At 42.7% G+C, this 12,019-nt stretch overlaps 1 protein-coding gene across 3 annotated transcripts in view; it reads right to left on the minus strand.

Annotated features, from left to right (window-relative positions):
- Positions 1 to 12,019, minus strand: part of ETV6 (ETS variant transcription factor 6) — a 125,235-nt gene that overhangs the window by 96,595 nt on the left and 16,621 nt on the right. The window lies entirely within an intron of this gene.

The following is a 12,019-nucleotide window of genomic DNA, read 5'->3' on the forward strand; positions in this document are numbered from 1 at the left end:
ATGAAATGAAAAATGAAGTACAGAGAAAGGAAACAAATCATTCAAAGTCACACAGAGCCAGGGAAAGGATGCAGGTCTTCTGACTATCCACCAGGCTCCCTGGGTATTGGATCATGTCACTTTCCCTACGGTACCTAACTCCCAACCATGCTTGGCCTACTTCATGTGGGTATAGCTGCCTTACATCCAGGGCCAAATAGTTTCTAAGCCTAGAAAATTCTGTTGCCTTCTCATCCTATAACACAATATGCGAATAATAACTCATCCATTTTAACTGTCTAACTACAAGTCCACTGCCAGGGATCTGAACACCAGAAGGGGTAACAAATTTTACAGCAGGCATTTCCCTTGGCACCCGCAATCTTGCTAAAAACCAAACCATTCCACCAGCCCTTTCAATTACTACATGGCTATTTTTAATTCTTTTCTACATCACTTCAGTGCAGCAGCACAGTGCGCTGCTACACTTTCCAAGTGGAACATTTAGTCATCGATTCAGAAGAAAATTTCTGTTTCGATATTAATTTTGTTATCCGCATTCAAAAACCCAAAGCAAAATGACTAAACAACTTTGCAAGGTAAGCTTTCCATTCCACATACTCCGGTCTTGCTCTAATATCAGAATTTCCCCACAAGATGAGAACTCTATGGGCATGAGAAATCCACGCAATGTACCAACAAAACAGTCACTACCTACGCTCACTGGGTGCCCATTGTTTGCTCAGGTGTTCCTATCTCCTGGGATGGCACAGAAAGCACAGCTCTCCCCTCCTGCACACAACTCTTGTCTGTGAGGCCAACGAGCATATGAAGGAGCCTGCTTCTGGTACGGCCCTGTTTGACATAGTAATATTCATCTTTACTGGGCTGTATAAAAAAAGGATGAGATAAAACCTTGAGCACATAAATGGGCAAAGTTCATGCTTACAGCTGCTCTTCATGGGCCACTTCATACTGACACACCTGCTCTTTTGGCAAGTGGTTTTGCTCCCAGAGGCTCAGACTTCACAAGGCTGCTGTGTCTGGGCTGGAAAATGAAATGGGAGCTCTTAAACTAGCTTCAATGAGAACCATCAGCCCTCAGACCCCGAGAGTCACCTACCCATGACAGAATGCTGTCCACACAAGATGCACTCATTGTACCACTGGCAACCACTCCTGCCTGCCAACCCACTTCTACTGTGATCAGTACTAAACTAAATAAATCTGTGAGCTGTCCCAGAAAACATAACTTTATTTTCTCCTCCAAAATCTTCTCCTTTTCCCGCCCCAGCTCAGAATGGAATTGTGGCAATAAAAAATACAGCAATCCAAGCCTCTGACTGGAAACATTTAAAAGCAGAGTAGCACCATTTGTAAGGAAAGCTGCAACTTCTGTACTGGATTAGTTGCTCTGAGTGCACAGGATCCCAGGCAAAGATTCATCTTTCAACACAAGCCTTCGTGTGTGCACATTTGGTATGTTAGACATACGTATTATTACATACCTCCACTGCAACTTTAACCTTTATGTTGAAATTCACAGTAATGATTAGAAACCTGTGCTGAAACTCATCTAAACCTGTGAGTCTGTAAAAATAACAGCGAGATCTTAATCTTTGATGCTGGATGAACTAATCTGAAAAGAAAACCCTGTGAGTAAGCATCTGTGTTCCCACTGACAAAGGGAGCAACGGGTTTTGCTGAACACTGGAAACTGCAAAAATGGGAAATGAAGATACCGGTATCTTTAGTGAGCAGAACTACCTGCTCCTATTACTTGCAATAGCTGGCTGGTGACACAGGCTGTGATACATTGCAGCGTGACGATAACCCTTGCCATAGTTAAGCCTTTAATTATGGAACAGCTGGGAACAAAAAAAAAAAAAAAAAAAAAAAAAAAAAAAGAAAAGAAAACACAACATGCATAAAGCCTGTGAGGAAAAGAAAACAGTGAGAAAAGAGATGCATACAGCAACCTTGGTGCAGCAGAAATAGCTGTTAGATATACATAGAGCTCCTGATTTGTGAGAGAGTAACGAAGCCATTACTGAGAAAGAAGGATTTAAAGTTATATTGAAGATTTTCCTTTATGGAAACACAAAGTTGTATGGGCACTAGCTGGACAGGCTCCATCCAACTACATATCCAAAAAAGCCAGTGACTCCCAATGAACAGACACCAGAGCATGTGTGTTCCTATAAACACAACGATGCAGTCTTTTTATTCCTAAAAGAAAAATATTCCACTCTTGCACCCTAAAAATAATTAGTTGTGCTGCTAAAATGAAAGTAAATCACTGAGGGGATCTGAGTGCTACCTCTTGCCATCAGCAAGTACTACCTCAAGCAGACAGACACAGTGTGAGAGCTCTTTACCCATCCCAGTACAAAGCTCAGAGCTTCACTGTACTATTGGGGGCTCAAGCCCAAATGAAAGTGACACTTTTTGAAGTTAAACAGGGGCACTGGGTTAGCAACAAAGGGACTACATCAGCAGCTGTAGAGTTAATGCTGTTCTCTCTCAGCTACATCCGTAACTTGAGCTTCATCAACACAGAGGACTTTTTCTTGAGTGCAAGGAGAAAGCAATGCTCAGGTGGAGGAGAGGATATTATTTAAATGGGAGAGGGAGCAGAGGAAAAGCCAGAGCTATGAGTTCTCAGAGCAATGCAAACAAATCTTGAATAACCAGACTCTTTCAAGACCGTTTTCCACAAAATAAATTCTAGTTACACCTTGCAATCTGTATCATGAAAACAAAAAGCAACACGCCTCCCAACTGCAAAAATTCCAAAGAAAATCAGACAATCTGTGTTCTGACATATTATGCATACATTTAAAATACCCTCCTCCCTCTTCCCTGTACCCATGCCTGATTATGAACCTCCTGACAGCCAGTCTGTACAAAGATGAGTGTAACTCCAGGCGCTGGTGCCCAGTTTCCTGACTCAGATTTACAGATTTATCAGATCTAGGCCAAAAATAAGTTGTACCCAGAGATCAGCCCTTAGTTAGCTTCTGAATGTATCTATATAAGCTGCGGTTGCCCACTCACTGTTACTTACCACACTGGAGCAGATAGCAATAGACTAAACGAGCTGTGGTGGCCAAGCAGCAGGGCCTGACCGAGCTTTGCAAGCAGAAGGGGTACAGCCATGTGGATGGAGCTTTTGGTCTGCACGTGCTGTCTACTAGGGGTTATAACTCCCTGCTGCACCCACACTGCCTTTGGCAAAAGATGAGACTTCAGGCTACTGAAAACCTCAGGTCCACAAGAACAGTCTGTACCTTGTTATTCTGTGTGATATACAAGAGCTTTTGATGATGTTTGTACAACAAGGAGTTGTCACAGTTTTGTTCAATTTTTGCACCATTTCAGCTAGAATTTGGTGGCTTTATTCAAAGATGCTTGCAGACCAAAACCAAGACAGGAGAAAGTACAAAGGAGTTACCGAGTTAAATTTTACTCTGATGCAACAAATCTCCTTCACTTCTGCAAATTCACCAAGTCTGGCTGAACTTTTGCCTCATTTTCTTCAACTTATATGCAGAAAACAGGACTCCAGGCTACTTGGGAATGGTTTTGTCCTGTTAGAAGTACTTGAACCATAAACGAAACGAACTTTAGCTCCTCTTAATCCCCACACCCAGGGGATGACCACTCGCACAGCTCTGCAAGGCAGCAAACTGCTGCCAACGCTATGCTGTCACTTAGGGTAGGTTGAGATTGCAGGTGGGGGAATTAGCAGCGGGGCAGACAGATCCTCAAAAGGCAAAAGATGATGTTCTCATGGCAGAATCATTTTCAAGGAAAAGCCTTGAGAGAAATCTCCCTTTCTCAATTATGTCAAAACACAGTTTTGGCAAGTCAAAATCTTGCCCAAAGTTTCTCATCGGTGACCATTTGGAGGAAATACTACAACTCATTTCCTTTTTAAACCATCATCAGCTGCTTCTGTCAGACCACAAACACCCTATCACAGAGACTTAACAAAGGCTCAGCACCAGGCAATTTCAGGAGACAACAGAACTGCAGCACAAGAGAACTGCCTAAGGAGAAGCCTGTGGTTACAGGACAGGTTTCAGCTATCTCCTTTCAGCTGGAGCTGAAAGAGACCAAGCCCGTCTCTCAGCACAGCCATCCTGCTAATGCCCGGGCTCATTGCTTAATCCTATCTCAACATCCTGCACAGCGTCTTTCCTAGCAAAACATGAAATCAGCAGGAAACAGAGATGGCTTATGGGCTACGTGCTGCTGAGTGCAAGCCTTCTCATTCACAACAACAGTTAAACGTCACACAGAAGAAAGGGCCTGAAAGAAGGAACAGTTTGGCCCACCAGGCTAACAAGACCCTCTGCTTCTAGCTCTTCTCCTCACTTACATACCCTGCCCTTCTGGAAAGCAGGGTTGGTTTCTCACTAGTTAGAAGAGGGATGAAATTGGAGTTTGAACAGATGTTGCGGGGCTCACGATAGTGAGTGATTTCCATTAACATACAGAGTACACTAATAATTGCTGAGGAGGCAGAGGAGCTCAATTTGCATGGCAGCCCTCTGGAGCCCAGGCAGGAAATATACCCAATCAAGTCAGAAGAACAGTGGTTGCAGGTCAGCAAAGTAACGCTGGGATTAGAATGCACATCATGGCAATGAATTACCTGCTGATTAAAGCTGCTAGAGATAATTTCAATTACCTGCAGCTCTGAAAATCAGCCTATAGACAGCCCAAAGCCCATCTCGTGCTGTAGCCACAGCACAACGGGCAGCCCCACAGCACTCCAGTGCGTGAATCAAGTCCCTCCCCACAACCTCGCCAGAACAAGCCCTTCCCCAACAACAAACAGAGCAACTCACACTGCCAAAAATTCCTTCCATCTGCTTTTCATATTTCTCTATAATGGAAAAATAGATCCTCTGCTATTTTTAAAACAGACTTGGTTTGCTGTCTTAACTTCTTTGCTTTTTAATTAATGTATTTACCTCAGTATATACACGCCACCAAGAAAACAGTATGTAAATATAGGGAAAAGCTGGCTCAAGAAATCACAAGTGACCCTAGGATCAGTGGGAGGCAAACCCCTCATCTACTCTCTATACTGGAAACACTCAATATACACAGTTGTGAAGGCAGGAGGGGAAGAAGAGGTAGCTTTGGAAGTAAGAACCTCAATTTCCTCCAGATTTTCACTATTAAAAGAAAGTGTCAACTTGGGGGAAAAAAGAAAGAAAAAAAAACAATATGCAAAACACTACTAAAAATTGAAAACAAAAAACCCCCCACACACAAAAAAAAACCCCATATAATTCCAATAAATGTGGATAAGGAAGCAACTACAGAGGCAAAGAAGAGAATAAAAGCTGAGGTGGAGTGGAAAAGACACAATAGAGCAGGAAGTAGTTGAGGCAGCACCCCTTCAGCCTAAGCAAGTCCCAGCCAGAGCATCACATCTGACCAGGTCTTCAACCTGATTTCTTTGAGTCTAACTCAGTGGCATGCTGATAGGCTTCCATATCTACTACAAAGGAAAATACATAAAAATATTATTAATGATATTTTTCAGGGGAAACGTCACTTAATACAAGTCCTGTCTCTGTGTAAATAGCAGGCCACACTGATGTAAGAATACACAGCACATTTGACATATTTGAGTAATCAAAAGAAAAAACAAACAAAAAACACTAATTTCTTTCATGCTTCAAATTCTGCATTCATGCATGAGCCTATATATCGCAAAGGAAGGGATTGAATAAGTCTTACTTAATCCTCTTCTTTTGTCAGTTACACTGCTGCTTTATTTCTGAAGTGGGTGCTTTATCATCATGTGGATGAATTAGCAAAAACTGGATCATGAAGTGTCTGGAATTAATAACACGTATGTGCAAAGTGTATTAGCCAGTACTCATGTTAATGTAGAAGATAGAGATGTTAAAAGAACAGCTAAGATAGAAGACAGTAATGCAGTAGTTTTGCATATAAGCCTAATATGCTTAGGCCTACAGGTCTCATTAGATCCATAAGAGTCAGGCACCAACTATGGAAACAAAAATCTCAGCCTTGGGCTCTGCTCCAAGACCATTCATGGGATCCATACACACAATATGAGTTAATTTACTGGATATATTGCTTCTTTTGCACTAGTGCAAAAAGACAATGATAAGGAATTTTTTCCTCTGGATTGTTTATCAACACATCCATTACCAGAGCTCCCACTGAAATTTAAAAGCAGGTAGTCTTGCTCAGGGTTCTCAAAAATAGCAAAGCTCCAATGCTTTCAACCACCTGGGACACAGTCCAGCTACATTGCACATTCACTCCCAAACCAAAAGCAACACCTGTGTTTTTTTAACTAGCACAGGGCCACAATCCTGCAATCGGATCTGCATAGGTGGGTACCTGCACGTATAGAATCCCTCTGAAGCAGCACAGGTCCACCTACGCAGATCTGATTGCTGGATCAGGAGTTTGGCAGGAGTCCATGGTAAGGGCTTGTCTACATTTGGGTTATGGGGGTTGGAGTTGTTTTGTTGTTTGGTGTTGTTATTGGGTTTTCTTGCCTTTTTTTTTTTTTTAAAACTATGATAACTACAGTTCAGCAAACATTCAAAGGAGGCAGGCTGTCCTAATTTAAAAGGGATTCATATCACTGCCTTTCACCTCTGTTGACACCTTACTTACAGAGAGCAACTGAGTAGCACAACTTCTACGGACAGAGCTAAGAAGCTGTTGCACCATTTTTATTTTGCAGCAGCTCCCCATATGGAGACAGTTCTGGAATCAACACATTATTCACATTATTATTGTTTTTATTCCAGGGCAATTATGCTGCAAGCAATGCCAGCAACCTATTCCATAGTAACTAAATCACAATAGGATAACCAGTCTAGAAGAACTAAGTTAAGCATCCCACCACTACTGTACCCACCTAATATACCAGACCATAAGGAATATGGAATAGACCTGAATGCCTGCTGAAAACAGTAGGAGGCTTCCCAAAGACTTCAGCAGGCTTTGGCTGAGGCACTGAATAAGGGAAATTGCTTAATTCTTGTGTATTTTTAAAAAGGAGTCTAAAAAAATAATCACACAAAACTGAGCCACAAGCCTGCAGGCATTCAGACACATGAGAAATCCCCCCCAAATCCAGCGGGACCCATGCATTCGTAGAACTACGTTCTTGGTACATCAAGAGCAGCCAGAGTAAATTATTAACCCTTAACTTTCCTTCTGAGAGGCAGCCCAAGAGAAAGTCTAGAGGACTGTCCAACCACAATATTCATCTTGCTTTCACCTACCACCCTCTCTTACATTGAGAAATATGAATTTAGTAGCATGCATTACATATACCAAGGTGACAAGCACTGCAATCAATTCCTTTCTAAACAAGAGGAATAACTATTACTACATACAATGTATGTTTCATGATGGATTTATTTTGCGGCTGTTTAAGCATCAGTGAGGTTTTTGTTTTTTGTTGTTTTTTTTTTAAGGATAAAATCTTTCCATCTAAAAATTCTAACCAGATGTGGATTTCAGATTTCCAAATTTGGGAATGTTCGATCCGAGAGCTGTTGTTTTAGACTTTTAGCCATGATCATCAATGTAAACATAAAAGCTCTTAATTATTTTACCCCCAAGCTACCAAGAGAATCACCCTATATTTGGCCAAAACTAAGTGTGGGTCCATAAAAATCTCAGTAGATGTTTACAGGAGACAGGCCTAAGTCGTGGAACCTTAGATCATGTAAGTTTTGCAACATTCTGCTAATTTGGTTATGGAAGTTCAGCAAAATTATCTGAGGTAAATTTAATGTACCTGAGTACGGTAAAGACAAGTTTCAAAATTGGTTATATGCATCTTCCCCCTCCATTTGCATCACAAATTGCAAGTTTATGAGAGGAGAGCATATTCCTTACTGCTAATCTTGGTCTTCTGAGATGTTGCAAAGATGAGCAATCACTTCCTGCACCATCAGTTCCATCTGTCCCATGTATCTCCTTCCTTAGCAGCGTGGAAATAAGAAAATATTCCTTTGAATCACGGCTTTGGCATTCTGCTATTGATGGAGGAGGGGGAAAATCACTATGTTTGTGCTATTTAACTCATTCTTAACCCATCTATGAAATTATGAGGTCAAACTAACTCAATTCTTACCAGTTCAGTATTACCTTTGCAGAAGTGACTAAATTCTGTTCTCCTTCCACTTACCAGTCTTCTATTTTCACTCATTTTTAGACACCAGTTCAACCTCTTCAATCCTTTACAGAATTTACTTTTCTTCCTTGGAAACTAAGTTACCTGATGTTTCAAATACCCCCGACAATAAACACAGACCACTTTGCCCCTACATGTTTAAGGACCACTGCATACTGTACAGACAGCTAACAGTTAAAGCCTCTCAGTACAGCAAGACAATGGAATAGCATTCCTCGTTTATTGCCAGGAGAAACTGAGGCACAAAAGAGAAGCGTGGAGGGGACTCAAGGAAAAATCTGTAAAGAAAACAGTATATATAACACATAGCATACAATGATGTATATAATGTAGATATATGGACTTGTAACACTCTTTCTAGGCACTGTAAGCCCATCATCCTGCAAACAGCTCCTGAGTTGAGATTCTGGAAAAGATAGTTTTCTCAGCAACAAGAAATAGCTGTTGATACAAACACTAGGTTGGCTGTCAAACCCTTGGGTTCATTAGAGCAGCTTCTCCTGCTGACCTAAGTCTGCCCCTCAGCATAATCATTAAACATTTTCTGCCAGGAGCACTGTGAAGACCAAAGCTCTCTTTAAAGACAGACAAGCAGATGTACAGAAAGAGTCATGGCTTGTTTGGTTTGAGGCTTGTTTGTGTTTTTAGGTTGTGTTTTTCTAAACTGAGGTATGACATCGTTTAAATACTCAAGGCATGAGTAAGAGGGGCCACAGCATTACTGTACTGAAGTGTCTGCTCAGTGACCCCGTGCTACCTCTGAGTGGCTGTTCTCAGTCCATCTGGAAGCTCAGGAACTCCTTTTCAAGTCACGTCAATCCAACAGCCAACCACCAGGCCACAATTGCTTGTCTCCATCTCCCACAGCCCAAATGGTAACACTTTCTTTCTGCTAAGGACTCTTTGATTCACATCCTGGATCCTTACTGGTAAGGCAGGTTCTACAGGCCAGATGTTGACACCCTTTACACCAGCAAGTACAGCTTTGTATGGTCTGACTGCTGGGTGATGCTAATGGTCTGGCATAAGTGGAAATGGCCCTTCAATCTGAGTTCAGTGAACAGTTCTGCTCCTGGCGCCCTGAAAAGAGAAGGAACTGCATGGCAGCTATTGCCATGCCTATTGTTAAACACATGATTGAATGTGATGCAGGTGCCCAGAGCACTGAACTACAACAAACCAGGTTGCTATTCCCGTCTTAGAATGGCACACTCTAAATAAGCTCTTCCCTTTTCATCACTGCTCCTCTCTGCCCCCATTTCCCAATTAGAAAAACAGAGGAAACAAAACGGATTTTCATTCTAACACCTTTAGAAATAGTGTTGAGAACACAAAACCAAAGCTGCGGATACAAGCTCCAGTTCTGCCCAGCAGATCACTTCCCTGGGAGCCCACACTGTTTCCTGTTCCATGGTGCCCAAGCAGAGGCTGAGGCATATTCCAAACAATTCAGAGAAGACAGCCAGAAGACCTTTGTCATCCAGCTGTTACAAAACTGCTTAAGGGGGAAGGTAGGTTGCCCCTCTCTGATCGCGTCAAATATAAGGACAGCTTTGCTCATGCAGTATCCAGGATTACAATGCTCCATAAAAAAGGTACAGGAGACCACTCAGCTGCTGGGCCATCCAGGAAAGACTGGCAATAAGGCAGGAAGGCCTGGAAAATCTAACACAGGAAAATAAGCAGAGTCTGTCCTATTAGTATTTCAACATCCTGTGGGGAACAACTCTTGGCTGTCATTAATGGATGAGAAAGGGACAAGAAAACTCTGAGAAGGAAGCTCAAAATAGTGATGTAAACAAAGTCTTGAAGGTTGAGGCACTGGTTGCTCCTATGACTGGAAAGCAAGTCCCCACTGTCCCAGCAGCAGACCAGGTGCCCAACATCTGGCACAGCTGGCTTCAGGCAAGGAGTTTCACCCTGCTCAGGAAATACTACAGGAGCTGGACGAAGAAAGCAAGCACTGATGGACTAGCACTCAGCCTGACAAACCACAGATCTGCAGCACAAAAACAGCTAGCTGGATATCCCACCTCCCCTCTCAGTCACGGTGTCTTCACAAGACATGATCCAGGCTGTTCCTCACACCTTCTCCACAGATTATAAGGGCTGCAGGTTCAGACCTACAGACATGTGCAGACTTACTGCTGTCTTCTGGATAACACAGCTGTACCAGAAGTGTGCTCCATGGACCCAACCATGCTCACAAAACTGCACTCCTGTTGGAAAAGTACGCTTTGCTAGTGGACAGAGGTGATCTTTACAGTGCTAAAGCTTTGCCACATGGCCACATTTATCTTCAGACCACTCTGTCAACATGCTCTGTCTGCTATTCTTGTCTGTGTAAAGCACTGATACAGCTTCAAAAAGATTTTCCTTCCTTTCTCTGGCTTGCACTCCCACACTTCAGGAAGCTGTTTGAGCTTCCCCACCTCTCATTTTCTAATCTGTGTCTGTGTGCGCACACTCACACACACACACACTCTCCCCAGCAGCTCTGCTTCAAACCACAGGTGGCCAAAAAAACACCACTACTGCAAGACTGTGGGAGTAAAGAGGGAAACAAAACAAAATGGGCAGCATCCTTGTGTGAGACATAAGTGCTAAATGAGCCTAGTTCCATAACAGTGCAGAGCAAGATGCTTTTATATTCACCACAGAATGCTAAATGTACAAGAAAAAGTCTTCAGGTTTCCCCTGGGCAATGAAAGTTCTTCCAGGAACCTATCCCCCTGCCCTTTCTCAATGCATTTAAGAACTAGGGATATCCTATAGGCAAAGAAGGATGCTCAAAGTGAGCTCCCCCCCCCAGCACTTCCACCACCTTTTTGTAAAGCTTGAGTGCAGCTCACACGGCTCCTGACTTCCAAAGGAATTCTCAGTTCCCCATTAAAACATATGGAAACAAGCTCTGGTGGTAAGGGGAGATGACAGAAAGAAGTGACCTAAGAGGAGTTAGGGATTATTACTTACAGAGCTGTAAACATCCTTACACACACACACACCTTTCCTATTCTGCTGTACTGGACACAAGTAATAATTGCACAATAAAACTGTTTGAGCCAATCTAATTCAAGGATGGATCCAACCAAAATGATTCTCAGAAACACAAGCAAGCCCAGCAGGGCAGCTCCAAAAATCTCTGTCCAGCTGCTCAAACAACCTGATGCAGATCTGTATGAGCAGCTGCTGCAGCTTGGAATGTGCCTGTTCTCAAACGAGGTGTTGAAAACTTGCTATTTCCAACCTAGAAAAGGAAGGAGAAGGGAGTAAACCCTAGAAGCCAACAGCTGAGAGAAAGGCTACTAACAGTGAGGCAACAGTACATTTTGGATGTACATAGGTTGCTCCAAAAGTAATGCCTCATATGTATTTCCATGTAAACTGTAACAGATACAAAGAGCACGGTAATACTATTTGATAGAGTAAATTCTCTATTTTTCAACACAGTCACAGCCATTAGCTCTGCATCTTCACCAGCGATGAACAAGAACCTGCATACCATGCTTGTAAAAATATGCAAGGCCAATTGGAACATGGCTTGTCTTTCACGTTGCTGTTGCCCGTGCTGAAATGCACCACTCACTCCCTCACTTCTCACATCCACCATCTGGTCTCCATAAACGTTAAGCAAGCATCAATGAACATCAATGCGTACCATTCTTTTTTCCCGTGTGGAAGAATTCAGTGACGCACTGTTGCTTCATACACACTTCCATGTCAGATGCCATTTTGTCAGACTGCCCCTCTGCTGCCATCTGTCACACCATAACAAACTGTAAGGGAATACTGGTGGGAAGGTTCGGCCTCAACTGCCATACCACC

Source organism: Coturnix japonica, chromosome 1 (genome assembly GCF_054131305.1).
Source record: "Coturnix japonica strain WE chromosome 1, WE-NBRP24, whole genome shotgun sequence".
Lineage (NCBI taxonomy): Eukaryota > Metazoa > Chordata > Aves > Galliformes > Phasianidae > Coturnix > Coturnix japonica.